Source organism: Ornithodoros turicata, chromosome 1 (genome assembly GCF_037126465.1).
Source record: "Ornithodoros turicata isolate Travis chromosome 1, ASM3712646v1, whole genome shotgun sequence".
Lineage (NCBI taxonomy): Eukaryota > Metazoa > Arthropoda > Arachnida > Ixodida > Argasidae > Ornithodoros > Ornithodoros turicata.
The window spans coordinates 197675719-197694706 of record NC_088201.1 but is presented as its reverse complement, the minus strand read 5'-3'; the positions used below and the strand labels follow the sequence as shown (position 1 = coordinate 197694706).

The 18988-nt window shown below is 44.9% G+C and overlaps 1 long non-coding RNA gene across 3 annotated transcripts in view; it reads right to left on the bottom strand.

Moving 5' to 3' along the window:
- Positions 1–18988, bottom strand: part of LOC135378928 (uncharacterized) — a 68082-nt gene that overhangs the window by 34624 nt on the left and 14470 nt on the right. For all 3 annotated transcript variants that reach the window (XR_010418640.1, XR_010418641.1, XR_010418642.1), the window contains exon 2: positions 12640–12720. This is a non-coding gene — a long non-coding RNA (uncharacterized LOC135378928). The remainder of the gene's footprint in view (positions 1–12639; positions 12721–18988) is intronic.

Below are 18988 nucleotides of genomic sequence, written 5' to 3'. Positions count from 1 at the left end.
GGGGGGGCAGAGCCAGACCGTGAAAACTCGAGGAGCGATGGACTGTTCCCCCTGCCCCCACATTCCCATTGATACCGGAACTAAACAGGAGCAGCTTTCCAAGCTAGGGCTCCGGAACGAACCGACAACAGTAAAAAACAATAAAGAAAAAAGAAAAAAACAACAACAAGAAAGCAAAAAAAGAGGAAGGAAGCACAAAAAAGGTATATTCACTTCAACCGCAACGGGTCAAAAAACATTGCAAACACGTTTTTCTTGTGCCGGTCATCGGCATTTAGCAGCCTTTGATGAACCGTGATGTGGATTACAGGCCCACATAATGACAAATGAGCAAGCAAGCATCATCGCTGCTCACTTTTTGGTCACTTTACGTCGTTTGAAGTGCAAATTGTTGCGCCTACCACTAGCGCCACATTCGCGTTCAAATTGCTCTTCTGTTGAACTGTCCTTGTCGGCTCGCATGGCCGCGCCCATGAAATCGGCAATCAGCTGTTCTCGTTTTCTGGGGTGTACACCAAACTGTTCACAGTTCAAGGTACAGACACTTAATCCGAGTGGGAAAGCCTCGGCGGTCTTCCTGTGGATTCGTGGGTGCATCAACGAAGATGGGCATAGTTTTCGGGATGGCAGTGTGTTCGACAGCTGATATCTGTGCGCTGAACTAACTTCTATTTTTTTAAAACAACTTCAATATATTGCAGTTTTAGCGTGATAGTTTCCTTGGTTTTGTCGCATATTGCGTTTACTTCATCTGCTTTTTCTTTTCGCCAAGTGGTGTAACCCCCGCTTTGACTATTGCGGCCTCCCTAAGGTTTATGTGTCAGTTTTGGAAACACTGATATTGTTACATGTGACACATTGTAGTGTACTGCAGCCAGCTTCACTGTTTGACTAATAATTTGCACGGTTACTTCTTTAATATTATTTGAATTACTTTCATCTGATACCGTACCATTAAATAGGATAGGAATCCATAATGGTTTAGAATTATTTTTCCTTTGCAATGTTCCCAGACTGATCTTGGTGACAAGTTGTCTCTCATTAAATTCCTTTTGGGTTGTATTTCACACTGCTTACAGCATAACGTGAGAATGAGAAAATGTATGCTTCACATGTTCTCAGCATTCTCTAAAGCAGCTGCTCCTGGGCTTAAAATCCAGAAAATACACACGAAAAACGAAAACAAAAAGCAAATGCAGAACAGACGACACATCAAAAAGGACACGACAAAATGATTGGGACTGTGTTATGCTATACATTTTTTTTTGTGTGTGTCTCTCTGGTTCTGCATTTTTGTGAACATGTGCCATGCTGCCGGCACCCTTGCCCTCTTGTCACAAACACGCCCTCATACATAAAAATGCAGACAAAAAAGTAGAGAACTACAACTTAACCAAACAAGAGAGAACAAAGATGGGGACACAGGAAGCTTCTAGAGTCTTGCCACATACGCAGTGACCCCTCGGTTTATAACAAAAACCGTGGCCCCTCACCGAACAATACTCCCATTTCCTTAAACAGTGACCGGTTGTGCAATCTCTCATTCAGTTTGGCACTGATGATGTCCGTCGCATGACGGATGAAACGTCTGACTAAACCTTGTTATTTTGTTATGTCAAGTCGGAGTTCTCTACTTTTTTGTCTGGTTATGTCGTCTCCTGGTTTTTGGAGCATTTTTGCATAAAGATGCAGGTTGTGAGAGGCACATAAATACTGCTTAAATTTCTAACCAGTCTGTCACAAGACATGTGAAAGGATTGCCAAATTAAAATTCAGTAATACAAAAATGATTCTGAAATACATAATTCCAATAGAAGGGAGAGTAAACATTGGAATAACAGGTAAAGGTAAAGCACTGAAGTGTTGGCATTCTTCTGATGTGTATGATATACTGCTTTATTTAACCCATGACATATATGTTGTCAAACATTAACTTCTTGCATTCAACATCAAGATGCTGTACCTATTCCATCTAAGCGACTAGTCTTTACACGAACACGTGGCACACCATTTTGGCAGGAAGATTTGATATCTCTGCTTGTTGGACATATCAAGCAAATACTGTGCCCAAATTGTGTTACCTACATGACATGCTGCATCTGCTGTGATATGTTACGGGAGAAATACTCCTGAAGCGATTAAAGGAAGTGCATACGAGTACATATGCTTTGCAAAGTTGTTCCAAAGTTCCAAGTAGTTGTTACAAAGTATGTTCGTGTTGAATTGGCAAAGGATTAGACATCTCATAAAAGAAACTAGTGAGAAATGCAAAGCCGCAAGCACTGTTGCATGGCCATGTTCACAATGGGCAATGACGCTTTCCACTTTGCGTATCGCAGACTGACTATGCTCAATGAGTGGTTTGCAGTGTTTCCTATTGATGTAGGCCATGGCAACTACCGATGAACTTTGCAGAGTGTGCAATGATATCTTTTGTGAACGAGACAAACCTCAATATATTCCCCCGTAATTTTGATCCTACAATTAATTGAGTTGAGGGTTTCAGGTATTTAGGTGTGTACCTCTCTTCCGATATTTAGTGGAAATCACACAGTAGCTACGCATCCTCTAAGCCTCTTAAAAAAATGTCTTCTTGAAGTGGACACGAAAACTGCCTTTCGCAGACAGTACGCTGCCTGCATACAAAGCCCTTGTACAAAGTGCCTTAGAAACGGTACAAATGACATCATACTGTTCAACAGAGCCACCAATTTGGTACAGTTGAGCTACGCTCAAAGCTAGGAGGGACGAGTTCGCATCAAAAAGGCACGGTCTTGAGGGAATTACGGTGGTCTCTGAGAGAGCAAGCGACTTTCGGTCCTACTTTTCTTTCAAGAGGAGGCAGCGAACAAGTGCCCATTCGTGGATCCCTTTCCGATTTGTTTCGGTATCAGTCTGTCTACCAATGTCATGATGACATTTATATTCTTTTGAGTTTCTTACGTGCTCTCCGGGACATGTATGTAGGTAGGTATGCCGAGAATTTTTTTTTATTATTAACCTTTTTTGTAGTTTGAATCCCTAGAAAAACCATTGCACAGCACCGGAACACAAAGGCTACATAATGACCCAGTTTCACCAACCTTTTCAGCATCTGAACTAAGATGAACGGTCATTAAACTACCTGCTTCACTAAAGGAGTTATTACTGAAGTATTCACCGCATCACCGATGGAAAAAAAGACGTGTCTATTAAGTTCAAGAATTGGCAACCCTTGGTATTGGTTCAGCTAACCAGAGTTTGTGAAACCGGGCCTATGGAAGTCACCGAAACATTGATCACATCACAAACCAAAGTTTGTGAAAAGAATTGAGTGCTAGCATGAAGTTTCGGCAATTGTGAGTAGCATTTGAACTGATGCCTATGTAGCTGCAGCGTAATTACGAGCAATTCAGAAAAAGTAGTACAAAATTTGAGGGTGCTCTACTCTATCTTCCTCTGCATGGTACTAAAAACTGTGATCATTCCAAGTGCTCATCCTCTTGGCCCAGATTCGGCAGCAGATTTATGAGCCATTTGTGTTCCTATTTGTGGTACTGTGGCAAACTAGTCACTCCACACACATACCAGCATTCCTAGGTTACACATAACATGTAGTTGAAGTGTATACGAAGAGGGGAGTCAAGTCCTGTACATGACATGAACAACATACAGGAACCGACACTGAAGATTTTTGTTTAAGTTTAATTTGTACAAGCTTTCGCGTGGAGGTCCACGCTTCCTCAGGTAGGACCTGAGGAAGCGTGGACCTCCAAGCGAAAGCTTCTACAAATTAAACTTAAACAAAAATCTTCAGTGTCAGTTTCTGTATTCTGTTTATGTAACATGTAGTTATAAGGGTGGTTTAAACCTCCTCGCAGAAGTTGCAGATGTTCATCAACTTTACTTTGAGATGGACAGGGAGTTTCATTGCCTGGGGCGATGCTCTACCCCATAGCTGCTTGTGGTGTGAGGAAGGAAATAATGTCCCATGGAGTCCAAAATTGCCATAAGAGCTTTGAGAGCAGGCATTCGTGGGCTCGATTTAGCCATAAGCCAAGCAATTTTATCTGAAAATGACAGTTTGGAAAGCTTGGTAGTGTGGGCAGCGACACTGAATATACTCTGAGTCTTCTACAGCACTGCAGTGACAGTATGTGAAAGAGTCAACTTGCCACAGATGGTAATGGCACTGAGCTGTAAATGCCCCATTGAGTCACAGTCCGCGAGTCACAGTGCACCATCTTGGCGAGAAGTGTTTTGTGGCATCCAAAAACCAAGCTCTGGGTCAACATTACTCAGTATATACGGGAGGAAAATGTCAGTTGTCCATTGACAGGAAGACTATTTATACAATCCATTGATGTGTTGGCGAACGACATCTGCTGTCTACATGACCAGTAACAGTCCTTTGCTATCTTTCACTGTGATTTAATTAAACGCCTCCCTCATGTGACGGTGTTCCCGGCACAGTTTTACCTTGCTGAACCACTTTTCGCGGCTCTTATCAAACATAACATTAGCGGTTCTTCGTAGGCTGAGGCCGATGAACGCAAGATACGTTTACATGATGTTTACGTGATCACCGTCGTGACAAATGGTCGACACAGCAGTTTTGCGGTACGTTTTATATGTTGCTCATCCTGGACATTTTTGCTACCCGATTTCCTGTCCAAAACAGCTACGACTGCATCAATGTCACTTCACGCATGAATTCCTTCATGAGTTGCACGCACAGTCGTTACACGTCTGAAGAATAAATACCTGACGAAATTGGCAGAAGAAACATATGCTTTATTAGAGCTTGCAGTGATTATCCTTTTTATGCAGCAGATCCCGCAACATAATACGGCTCGACGGCTCCGTCGTTACACCATTTTCTCAAATAGCCTCGTCCTCAATGGTAGCCGAACGGCCGAACCGCTGAAGCGTTGTTTTCCTAGTATTCATACGCGTAGTTATTTACGCCTGTAACTTAATTAAATTAATGAATAATTGAGAGATACATGCTGAATACGACACAGAATTGCATAAAGACTCCTTATTCTGGAGTGTGACCCTCTTAAACACTGATTTTCTCACGTAAAACACTGGACTGCATAAACCCATTGTGATTTATTTTGACAGCCTGGATTTCAAAGGATTGGAATTTGAAGGGTGGATTTCTTAGCGTGGATTTCAAAAGTTTTATTATTAAGAGTGGGTAACGGGGTACACCCGATAATTTAGGCCCATATCAAGATCTCCTCAGCCGGCACATCAATCAGCTGTGAAACTGAGATGACGCTTCTGCAAGTGTTCAGTACCGTGTGCAATAAATCTGAAACGCCTTTCCCGTCATTTCTTGCGCGTTCAGGATACGTCTGCGGACTTTTTGTTTGCTCATTTTAAAAGGAAGTCTCCAGATCTTATGCTTGATTTGATTTGATTTGGGCTTTTGTGGCGCATTAGCTACTAAGGCCATACTGCGCCAAATACCAGTGTAAGTTTATCTGGGTATAATTTGTGTACTTACTAAAACAGTGTTGAGTGCTGGGTTAGTAATTAAAATCACAGATCCTTTAAAAACCCGGTATCTCTAAAAAAATATAGATCTTTTCAAAGGGTATGAAACTTTGATCGCCCAGCAAAAGCGCCGGGTGGAGCGGTAAGAAGTTTCTATAGAATAAAAAAAAATGACGTTCACGAAGATGCTGATATGCTGGGCATACAATTAGGATATGGAGGATTGAGAGCTGTTCCCCACAGTGATTGCACTCGGGAGGGTCTTCTTCCCGTAAGAGATATCCATGTGTTAAGTATGTGTGTCCCAAACGGAGCCGACAAGATAGCACCTCATACAGTCGATTGGATGCCGATGGAGAAGGGCCTATCTTTGGTTTTGTAGTGTGTAACTTGTTGCTTGCCTGTTGGTCCCAAAAGCTCTGCCAGTGTCTGTTAATGCTGCTTTTTAAACATATCCTGATGGATATGTTTAAATATATCCTATATTTTGATGGAATGTCGAAAGTCGTAATGTCGTTTGTTAGGGCAGCAGCAGCTGCTCGATCGGCCTTTTCATTTGCGGGTATCCCAACATGGCTGGGTATCCAGCAGAGCAGTAACCGATAGGCCCTGTTAGCTATAGTGCTTGCAATGCGCCTTGCACGATGGACAATGGGGTCTTCTGTGAAATGAATGCTACATATAGTCTGTAAGGAACTCAAAGGATCTGTGTATATGACTGATGATTTGATACGATTTTGTAAGATATAATTGAGGGCTAAAATTATGGCATACACTTCCGCTGTGAAGACAGACACGGTGACCTTCAAGCGATGTGACCTCGTAACTGTGCCAGTAACCATAGCGCACGATACCCTGGAAATTTTTTTTCCCAGAAGTTTTCCAGAAAGTTTTTGAGCCATCAGTTTACAACTCTACATGGCTAACAAAGCTATCGTTCAGCACTTCAAATTCCTCTTGCAGGACAGTGTTAGCAGTTTCACGGTTGTTGTATCTGGAAAGGGATTTTGCATTTTGTTGTTTGTTGATTTTGCAAGTTGCATTTTGGAGGGGGCTGCCATGGGGGGATTTTCTTAGTTGCCTCAAGGATCATAGAGTTGTACTCTGGAAACCCATAGTGTTCGACTGCTTGTGACATTCTAATACTAAAAGAAGGCACAGCTGAAGGCCTGTTCAAGAAGTGCTGTCTGAATTGTGTATCTGTCACACATTGATATGCTGGGTTGTCAGGGTGACCTCTGATTCTGAGTGCATATAAAGTAATGAGGTAAAACCTGCGTCTCTCTAAGGACCGTTGATTCGATACTATGTAAAGACTTTGTATCGGAGCAGTTCTGAAAGCTCCAAGAATGAAACACAGTCCTTGGTGGTGTACTGGATTAAGGATTTTGAGTGTAGATGGCCGTGCTGAGCCGTACACAGCACATCCATAATCCAATTTGGAAAGAACAGTGAAGACATAAATACTCTTGAGTGTGTCACGATCTGCTCCCCAGGACCACTCAGAAAGCACCTTTGATGGCCTTTACCTTGAGGTGTTTGAGGTGAGGAAGGAAAGTCAATTTCCGGTCAAATATAAGCCCAAGGAATTTATGCTCAGGCTTTACAATAATGTTGTGTCTGCCCATTTTAAGTGTTGGTTCGGGAAACACTCCCCGTACCCTAGAGAAGGAGACACAGACAGGCTTCTCCGGGGATAACTTAAAACCGTTTTCATGCGACCATTTGACCAACTTGTTTACTGTGAGCTGAAGTTGACGTTCGCACCTAGCAATGCTGGAAGAGGAACAAGAAATGTGTACGTCATCCACATACAGTGAATACCTGACTGAAAGAGGAATGGCACTTGCTATGGAGTTACAATGAAAAGAGCCACACTTAGGACGGATCTTTGCGGTACATCGTTCTCTTGTATGAATGGGCGAGAAAGTGTCGATCCATCATGGACCCGAAATAACCGTCCTTGAAGAAAATTGGCAATGCTGCGAAACATGCGGCCGCTTATTCCCAGAGTGTGCAGGTCCTGCAGAATACCATACCGCCAGGCAGTGTCGTAAACCTTTTCGATGTCGAAAAATACGGACACACAATGCTGCCTTCGGACAAATGCTTCTCTGATGGCAGTCTCTAGCCGCAGCAGGTGATCTGTTGTCGAGCACGCAGCTCTGAAGCCACTCTGGAATTTATCGAGACATTTATTCTCTTCAAGGAAATACATCAGGCGATCATTCACCATGCGCTCAAAAGTTTTCCCTAGACAACTTGTGAGCGCTATGGGTCGATAGCTGGAAGGGTTTGAGGGGTCTTTTCCAGGTTTTAGCTACGGAACAACGGTTGCCACCTTCCAGCCAGACGGAAGACAACCCTCTCGCCAGACAAGATTAAAGAAATCAAGAAGGGATCCTAAAAATGTGGAAGATAAGTGCTGGATCATGGAGTAGGTAACACGATCGGGACCTGCTGCTGTAACTTTACTGGATGACAGGGCCCTTTGTAGCTCAGTCATTGTAAAGAGTGAATTGTATGCATACTTGTCACCGCCCTCGCTTGGAATCGTCTGTTTCTCAGCAGATGATTTTATTTTCAAAAAATCGCTGCTGTAGTGAGCTGAGCTGGATACATGTCGCATTTGCTCCCCAAAGGCATTGGTCTGCTTTTCCAAACACTGACAAATTACGCCATTTACGTGCAGTAATGGGACAGAGAAACTTGTGTAATCTCCTTTGATTTTCTTTAGCCTGTCCCATATAAGTTTTGAGGGAGCGTTACAATTTAAAGAAGATACAAAATTTTTTCAAGATTCTTTTTTCGCCTGTCTTCGTGTCCAGGGTGCTTTCCTGAATGCAACTAAGTTTGGAGTTGTGGGGTGCCTTCGAAAGACACCCCACGCCCGATTTTGTTCTTTGCGTGTAGTTTCACAGTCGCTCGTCCACCAAGGCTTGGAGCACTTAGGGAGTCGACCGGATGTTTGTGGGATTGACTGCTGAGCGGCATTTATAATAGTGTCAGTAACAAGATTATTGGCATCTTCTATACTTAAACCTTGGAAAGATGTTAGGATATTGGCCTTCTCCTTGAAGAGAGTCCAATCGGCCTGTGACAGTTTCCACCGAAGTGGACGTGCACCTAAGGTATTTGTGGTATTATGCAGTTTCATGACAACCAGAAAGTGGCCGCTACCCCGAGGATTCTGCTCTACTGCCCAGTCAATGGTTTAAAACATTGATGGGCTGCACAAGGAGAGGTTGGTTAGCGCTGCTTACATACGTAGGACTTACTTTGTTTAGAAGGCAGATAGACCTAGAAAGTAATATGTTTTCCAGCAATTTTCATCGCCGATCGACTATCGAGCTGCCCCATAAACAGTTATGGGCAATAAAATCTCCCAGTAAGAGGAAAGGCGGCGGGAGTTCGTCAATTAAAGTTTCGAGAGTGTTCTGAGCAACCACAGCTGATGGTGGCAGGTACACGGAACATACAGTTATGACCACTTGAAGACAAATTTGAACGGCAACTGCCTCGAGTGCTGTTTTTAGTGGAAGGTGGTTTGCAGGGAGGGTTTTTGATGTTAGGATAGCAACACCTCCAGATGTACGTGTTGCATCAACCCGATCGTTTCGGAACAAGTTCCATCTCCGTAGTGTATGTGTTCGATGTGGATTCAAATACCTCTCTTGTAGTGCAAAACAGAGTGTGTCATACTTGTCCGAAAGATCATTGACATCATCAATATTAGTGAGAAGCCCTCGACAATTCCACTGAAGGATCGCCATAATATAGAAAATGAGAAACGTGTGCACAAGAGGCGTTTTCGCAATATGGAAGAGACTACTGTGTAAAGAAACTTTCATTATTTCTTCTTTGGGGGCATTATAGGCTGTCTCAGAGTTTTTACCCGCGCAGCCGCGAGTTCCTTCGGCGATATATCGGGAAGTGAGCCACTCCCTGAAATACTGCTCTTAGGCTTTCTTTGAGATTGTGAGCTCACGCTCGCGAACGAGCCTTGCGAGCTCGTGTCAGCATCGCATTCCATGGAGCTTGCCTCCACGGTTTGCGATGACGAAAGTGGCGCCTGTGAGAGTGACGCCACAGAAGAGGGTTGGGAAGTTGTGGTTACAGTTACAGGAGGTGGTGTTTCAGAAAGAGGCGTACATGTTTTGTCATTTTGTGTTGTATTCTCTGTCTGTGTTGCGCATGAGATCATCCTTGGTTTCTCTTAAACGACAGATGAAAAGGATTTCTGGAACTGGAACGGAGATGCCTTCTTCCTGGCTTCTGGATAGCTGGATAGCTTAGTTTCTGTGTGACTTTGATGTGCATCACCTCTTTCTCAAACTTCCACTTTGGACGAGACCTAGAGTATGAAGGATAGTCACCTGCGCAGTGGACGCAGTGATCCGGCCCTCTGCACTCCTTAGAGTTGTGGTCCTGCTTGCTGCAGCGGGCACAGCATGCAGAACCTCTGCAAGTGTCGGAAGGATGACCAAAGCGGTTACACTTGAAGCATCTGAGAGGATTAGGGATATATGGCCGCACCTCTGCAGTCAGATACCCTACCTTGAGCCTTTCTGGTAAAGTCGGGTAGTCAAATGTGAGGACTGTGTTGCGTGTCGTCATGTACTCATTGTTCTTCCTGATTTTGATTTTTCTTACGTCGATCACCTTTTGGCTTTTCAGATTTTCAAGAATCTCTTCTGACGGAACATCAATGAGTTCAGCTAACGACACAACACCACGGGAGGTATTGAGAGTCCTATGCAAGGTTGATGATATTTTGATTCCGAGCATCTGCTGTGTGTTCAGAATTCGCTCACAGTACAGCTTCCGAAGTCCATTTAAGCAATAAGACACGTCATCTGAGGCGCTTAATTTCAGTCACATTTTTTGACAGCGATGCCACCGCCTCCTCAATGAAAAACGGTGACATTTTTCTAAGTGGAGTGTTCTGTTCATTATCAGTGCTTGCACTGCTAATGACAATGTACTTTGCTTGAAAGGCGTCGAACGCCTGTTCGAAGACTTCGGTCCGCGGGCGCTTGCCGCCCATGATCGAGGAGGAAAAGGAATTTTTAACCATATGAGGTTTAAGAAAATGAATGTTCCCATTGGTCACCCACACTTCACATTCATACATGTGGGAAGGTCCCGTTGTTTTAAGGAAAACCCATCGGCCGGGGCTTGACCAAGACCCCGACCGCCACCGTTCAAGGTTTCTGACCCTTCACCTTGCATCTCCTCGGCACGGTACGGTTAACACCTTGGGACTGGGGCTGGGGTCCGTGGTGGCGCCACTCACCAAACATTAGCCGAAGCCGGTGCACCCTGCGGGGTCCAGATCTTGTGCGTTGGATTTCAACGAAAAGGTGAGGTGACAGGTAACGAAACAGAAAAGGTGACATCTTTCCCAGCACATTTTTGTCTTTGTGTGTGTTCGAACGAGAGAGTACGATGTACTTCGCAGTGAAGTCTCTCGATACAGTCCGTAATGGGGTCGGGGCGCTTTGCCCCGATATCGGAAGAAAGAAAAAAATTTATCCACGTAGAGGTGCTCCTACCCGTCACCCGCACTTCACACCGAGAGATGTGGAAAGGGCTCGGCAGTTTAGCAACCCATCGGCAAGGAATGGACCGATGTCCCGACCGCCACTGTTTAAGGCTCCTACCCTTCGCCCTGCATCTCCTGAGCGAGGTACTCATAACACCTTGGGACAGGGAACTGGGGTTCGTGGTTGCGCCATCTCAACAAATAGCTGCATGTACAGATGCCCCCTGCTGGGCAGTCTTGCACAGAAGTGCATTACAAAGCGCGATACCGAAGCTAACTGACTGCATGTGGAGAACATCTTTACAAGTTCATCGTGTCGTCCGGGCAAGGGATAGCCGTTTCCTCTACTTGGGACTTACCATGACGGCGCAGGGAAGTGACACGATCTTGCGTCGGCACAGATAGTGTGTCTACCTTCTGCAACCTAAACATTATGCATGTTTGGCGTACGGTATCTGCTCTGGCGAAAAAAAAAAAAAACTTCCCAAATGGACATTATAAAATAAGCTTATCTAGATGCGGGTCGTACGAACTGGATGAACAACCGGATCCCGATCTGATACCCAACAGAGCATGTGTGCGGTCTCAATGCCTATTATGATTCCAAGCAAGCACATGTGAAATGAATTCGTTTTTGTTGTTCTTGATGAACGTTGTATTTGACCTTTGCCAAACGTTTGGAGGGGGTGGAAGAGGTCTGGATAAATCACTTGTTCCGAATTTTAACACTTTATGATCCGAAACAGTCACTTTGAGGTAACGGTGATTAATTGGGAATAGCACACTTACTGGGAATAGCTTCATCAGGCGCCTCATTATTCCTTCAGAGGGACTATTCAAGGGCAGTAAAGACCCAGGGTTAACTCTATCAAAAGATTTCTTTTCTGGCTCATGTGTCTCATCCAGTGTCACTGCCCCCCCCCCCCTTCCCACTCAAGCATGTTCAGTTCCCTGTCACTCAGATCACCATAGCGGGCATCTCGGAGGGGACACATGTTGGAGAAGGTATCTTCCTGGATTGAAATGCTTCGAGTTGTTCGAACACTTCTCTGGTACGTTTTTGTCTTTCTGTGCGGGAAGGAAGACTCTGCGGCCCTACTTTATCATTCCGCGATAGATAAGAACACATAAGCGCGGACGCGCGACCACAAATGGGCGGAGTCAACGCGCTCATTTTCTTGTTATTTTGGTTTCGTCACTGGCCATCCTATCAGAGCCAGTCAGATCTTGCGACCACCTGAAGAGAAAATCTGACCCGGGGCTTAGAGTTGTTGATAGCGCTGCCTCCTGTCGACTTCCTCGGTCATTGTACTTTTTTTGCAGTTTTTTTTTCATTAGTTACCCACTTGACACAGCAGTACTCGAGCAGATTAACACCGACACTGAGAAGTCATGCAGCAAACGTCTCCCTTTCAACTGTAGACAGTCTTTCTGTGGACAGCACGAGTACTGTTTAGTTGCCATCCGACGCAGCAAGGATAGGAAATAGAGGAATAAAAATAAAAGGAAAACAAGCTCTGCATGCCAGAGCACCTAGATAATTACATCATCCTCTATGCCAGCACCAATATATGTACTTGTAAGAGCTGTGTGACATGAATTATGTTTACCTGGCTATGTGTGCGCTGTTCACTGTGCACAATAGCACTGCGTGGCTGTGTTCTTGATAGTTCGTCGCTCATCTTGACCTCCTGCAATAGATGATATCTTTACTGTGTGGTTGTTATACTGCGATATTTGTGAGGGTTAGTATTCCAGATAATTGTTTACATTAGACAAAGTTGCTAACTAATCTCATTAAATGGAAAGCACCGTTCACACATGTAGTACATTGGATTGAAAATGCTTTTGTGGTGATCGTGCTCCCTTGAACTTATTTATTATATGTTTATTTATTTCATTATACTACAAAGTTCGAGGGCACAGGTAGGGGGGTGCAATAACAGTGAGTAGGAATTGTCAGAAAAGCGAAGTACTACATTTTTTGAAGGAGTATGGAGATATGAGGCGTGGAATACATCATGGCTACCGTCTGCCAGTCCAAGAAAGGAACTGCATAATACTCTCTTTTTTTCCTTTTTGTTGCGCTGAACGTTCACGGTGGGATATTGCTTCAGTTGTGTTTGGTGCATGGAAATAAGAAGTACATGTAACACTTGACATGTTAGTAGGCACTTTTGGCCAAGCGGGCTGGAAGGTTCTGGGGAAAAGTTGCAAAATTTATCTTGAATTCCACAGCGCGGGAGACAAAACGTTATAATAAGAGGGACGAGATAGCATGCCTGTAGGCGTTCTATACCATCTCTACTATTCTGACCTTGTATCACCATGTCCTGTGCAGTAGAAAAGTCGATATAAATATGTACCAACTTCCCTGCTACGCATTCTCGTCCAAATTTTATAGTTTATGTTCCGTTCAATATGTTGGATATATATATATATATATATATATATATATATATATATATATATAACGAGTTGGATCGGACGGTACGTAATTATAGTTGAAATAAATGGCAGACAGAAGACGAAAGTAGGGGAAGTAACAAAAAAGGGGTTACTTCCCTACTTTACTTCCCCTACTTTCGTCTTCTGTCTCCCATTTATTTCAACTATAATTAAAATAGACGTCCGATCCAACTCCAACTTTTCAATATATATATATATATATATATATATATCACAATATATATATATATATATATAGGGGAGAAAAGACACCAGAGACTGAAGTAGGGAGTAGGGGAAAGTTATTTATTAAGTTGGCATTAAACTAAGGGTCTGGGGGAGTCTACGTTTCGGCGGAAGCTCCGCCTTCTTCGGGAATGAGACGAAAATCTATGTACAACGTCTTTTAAAAGGTTACAAAAGTGTCGTCACAGCTGGTACAATTCCACTGCGAGGCAGTCGTCAGTGAGTCATGTTCTGGAAGATTCCGGAAGGTTCCTGGGTCATCGGCCGGGGAGATTACGTGTCAGAGCCTTGGAGTTCCAGAAAGGTCTGGGGTCGCGCTCGTTGAAAACCTGTTGTCCGGGGTGTTCTTAGCGTCATTGTGTCCAGCTGTAAAGGAAAGAAGAAAAGAGGCAGCGGGCACTCCGAGGACATACAGAAAAAAGTTATCCGGATATGCTTCTTACAGTTGATAGCACTCATTTATCCTCATTTATTAGAGATGGGAATTTGTAGATCAAGTACGATTCGCGTTGCTCTCTGCAGCGAGGTCGCCCTGGGTTTCCTGGTTTATGGATTTTCGGTAACATTTCCTAGATGTAAAAGTAACCTTAACCGAGAAGGGTTTTTCCACTGACCTGTACCGAAAGCCAACTGATGCTCAGCAGTACCTTTCCTTTAACAGTTGCCACCCGCGCCATATTAAACTCGCCATTCCTTATAGCCAGGCACTCCGATACAGGAGGATCTGCTCGGACGACGATGTTCTAAACAAAAACCTCGAGGAATTAGAGCAGCCCTTCGTTAACCGTAATTTTCCACACAGTCTAGTAAAAGACGCTCTGTCCAAAGCACGACAAACAGACCGGAGGAACTTATTCGGTAAACGCAACGACGAACCCAAGGGCGACCGCGTAAACCTTGTTCTTACCTTTGGTGCAGGCGCGGGTAATATTAACAGTATCCTCCACCGCCACCATAGCATCCTTCTGCAATCTGAACGGACACGACAAATATTTGCCGAGGAGCCACGAGTCACCTACAGACGCGCCCGCAACCTCCAAGATAGACTAGTCAACTCCAAAGTTCCCAAACCATTAACACCTACGGTGGGATGCCATCCATGCAATGGTAAAAGATGCCAAATATGCAAATCAATGCAAAGCACGGCAGCGGTCAAGAGTACAAACTCCGACTTGTCCCTTAAAATCAATGGCGACTTTGACTGTAACTCCAGTAACATTATTTATATCATCCAATGTACAACATGCTCCGCGCAATATGTAGGTCAAAGTAAAAATTCATTTAGGATTCGATTCAATAACCACCGATCAGATGTTTCGAAAAAAGGTAGCCTCCCGGTTTCTCGCCATTTTAGTCGACCCGGTCATTCCATTAATAACGTCGCACTTTTTATTTTAGAGTCAAATTTCACATCCGATCGCTGCAGAGAGCAACGCGAATCGTACTTGATCTACAAATTCCAATCTCTAATAAATGAGGATAAAGGAGTGCTATCAACTGTAAGAAGCATATCCGAATAACTTTTTTTCTGTATGTCCTCGGAGTGCCCGCTGCCTCTTTTCTTCTTTTCTTTACAGCTGGACACAATGACGCTAAGAACACCCCGGACAACAGGTTTTCAACGAGCGCGACCCGAGAACTTTCTGGAACTCTAAGGCTCTGACACGTAATCTCCCCGGCCGATGACCCAGGAACCTTCCGGAATCTTCCAGAACATGACTCACTGACGACTGCCTCGCAGTGGAATTGTACCAGCTGTGACGACACTTTTGTAACCTTTTAAAAGACGTTGTACATATATTTTCGTCTCAGTCCGGAAGAAGGCGGAGCTTCCGCCGAAACGTAGACTCCCCCAGACTCTTAGATTAAATGCCAACTTAATAAATAACTTTCCCCTACTCCCTACTTCAGTCTCTGGTGTCTTTTCTCCCCCATCTATATTCAACATCCTGGTCGTTCGAACCTCAATTTTGTAGTATATATATATATATATATATATATATATAGTGCCCAGTGCCCGAAGTGCCCACGTGCTTAACAGCACAAATTCTAATTTCTTCGTCAAAATTCATGGTGACTTTGACTGCCATTCATCCAACGTCATTTGTGCCATTCAGTGCAACGCGTGTCAAGCACAATACGTAGGTCAATCAAACTTTAGCTCCGATAGAGGCAGGGAACAACGCGAGTCTTACCTCATTTACAAATTCAAATCAACCATTAACGAAGATCCCGGTGTACTTTCAACAGTAAGGAATCTGGTCGTCTAGATGGGATATACTTTCCCATTTTTTTCCTTTTATTTTCCTTTTTTTTTCAGCTATGGCCTCAGTACAGCTCACCCTGAGCTGGCTCCCCAAGAAAGATGATATCACCACCCGGACTTGACCTTGCGGAATGTTCCAGAATATGACTCTGACAACTGCCACGTGGCATATTTGCACCGATTGTGACGTCACCCAGGAAACCTATTTAAGCAATATGCAACCCTTGTACCTCTTTTGTCCTGACGAAGACAGTGCCACTGTCGAAACGTCGACCATTCTTTTTTTAATCTATGTGTTAAATTGCCCATTAAATAAATTAGTTTTTGTTAACGTCCCTGTAATCTGTAGTCCTCTGTCCTATTATTTCACTTTTATTCAACTTCGTAGCCGTCTGATAAATTAACTTATTTGTTCTATATATATATATATATTTACAATTTGATCGTGCACTCCCAGCCAAGGACAGCTGTTTCGCTCTACTTGGAGCTCGTCAGCCTGGCGTAGGGAAGTGACACAATCTTGGGTCGGCACAACAGTGCGTCTAAGCGAGACGTCAATGTTCCACGGTGACGACGCCACCAGTGGAGGCCGCAGTGCAAGCCAGCAAGTACACATAAAAAGTAAAAAAAAATATCCGAAGCTCTGTAGCTGAACGTTGAGCATATGTTAACAATTTGATCGTGCACTCCCAGCCAAGGACAGCTGTTTCGCTCTACTTGGAGCTCGTCAGCCTGGCGTAGGGAAGTGACACAATCTTGGGTCGGCACAACAGTGCGTCTCGGCGAGACGTCAGTGTTCAACGGTGACGACGCCACCTGTGGAGGCCGCAGTGCAAGCCAGCAAGTACACATAAAAAGTAAAAAAAAATATCCGAAGCTCTGTAGCTGAACGTTGAGCATATGTTAACAATTTGATCGTGCACTCCCAGCCAAGGACAGCTGTTTCGCTCTACTTGGAGCTCGTCAGCCTGGCGTAGGGAAGTGACACAATCTTGGGTCGGCACAACAGTGCGTCTCGGCGAGACGTCAGTGTTCCACGGTGACGACGCCACCTGTGGAGGCCGCAGTGCAAGCCAGCAAGTACACATAAAAAGTAAAAAAATAGCCGAAGCTCTGTAGCTGCACGTTGAGCATATGTTAACAATTTGATCGTGCACTCCCAGCCAAGGACAGCTGTTTCGCTCTACTTGGAGCTCGTCAGCCTGGCGTAGGGAAGTGACACAATCTTGGGTCGGCACAACAGTGCGACTCGGCGAGACGTCAGTGTTCCACGGTGACGACGCCACCTGTGGAGGCCGCAGTGCAAGCCAGCAAGTACACATAAAAAGTAAAAAAATAGCCGAAGCTCTGTAGCTGCACGTTGAGCATATGTTTACAATTTGATCGTGCACTCCCAGCCAAGGACAGCTGTTTCGCTCTACTTGGAGCTGGTCAGCCTGGCGTAGGGAAGTGACACAATCTTGGGTCGGCACAACAGTGCGTCTAAGCGAGACGTCAATGTTCCACGGTGACGACGCCACCAGTGGAGGCCGCAGTGCAAGCCAGCAAGTACACATAAAAAGTAAAAAAAATAGCCGAAGCTCTGTAGCTGCACGTTGAGCATATGTTTACAATTTGATCGTGCACTCCCAGCCAAGGACAGCTGTTTCGCTCTACTTGGAGCTCGTCAGCCTGGCGTAGGGAAGTGACACAATCTTGGGTCGGCACAACAGTGCGTCTAAGCGAGACGTCAATGTTCCACGGTGACGACGCCACCTGTGGAGGCCGCAGTGCAAGCCAGCAAGTACACATAAAAAGTAAAAAAAAATATCCGAAGCTCTGTAGCTGAACGTTGAGCATATGTTAACAATTTGATCGTGCACTCCCAGCCAAGGACAGCTGTTTCGCTCTACTTGGAGCTCGTCAGCCTGGCGTAGGGAAGTGACACAATCTTGGGTCGGCACAACAGTGCGTCTCGGCGAGACGTCAGTGTTCAACGGTAACGACGCCACCTGTGGAGGCCGCAGTGCAAGCCAGCAAGTACACATAAAAAGTAAAAAAAAATATCCGAAGCTCTGTAGCTGAACGTTGAGCATATGTTAACAATTTGATCGTGCACTCCCAGCCAAGGACAGCTGTTTCGCTCTACTTGGAGCTCGTCAGCCTGGCGTAGGGAAGTGACACAATCTTGGGTCGGCACAACAGTGCGTCTCGGCGAGACGTCAGTGTTCCACGGTGACGACGCCACCTGTGGAGGCCGCAGTGCAAGCCAGCAAGTACACATAAAAAGTAAAAAAATAGCCGAAGCTCTGTAGCTGCACGTTGAGCATATGTTAACAATTTGATCGTGCACTCCCAGCCAAGGACAGCTGTTTCGCTCTACTTGGAGCTCGTCAGCCTGGCGTAGGGAAGTGACACAATCTTGGGTCGGCACAACAGTGCGACTCGGCGAGACGTCAGTGTTCCACGGTGACGACGCCACCTGTGGAGGCCGCAGTGCAAGCCAGCAAGTACACATAAAAAGTAAAAAAATAGCCGAAGCTCTGTAGCTGCACGTTGAGCATATGTTTACAATTTGATCGTGCACTCCCAGCCAAGGACAGCTGTTTCGCTCTACTTGGAGCTCGTCAGCCTGTCGTAGGGAAGTGACACGATCTTGGGTCGGCACAACAGTGCGTGTCGGCGAGACGTTCATGTTCCACGGTGACGACGCCACCTGTGGAGGCCGCAGTGCAAACCAGCAAGTACATATAAAAAGTAAAAAAAAATAGCCGAAGCTCTGTAGCAGCACGTTGAGCATATGTTTACAATTTGATCGTGCACTCCCAGCCAAGGACAGCTGTTTCGCTTTACTTGGAGCTCGTCAGCCTGGCGTAGGGAAGTGACACGATCTTGGGTCGGCACAACAGTGCGTCTCGGCGAGACGTCAATGTTCCACGGTGACGACGCCACCTGTGGAGGCCGCAGTGCAAGCCAGCAAGTACACATAAAAATTAAAAAAAATAGCCGAAGCTCTGTAG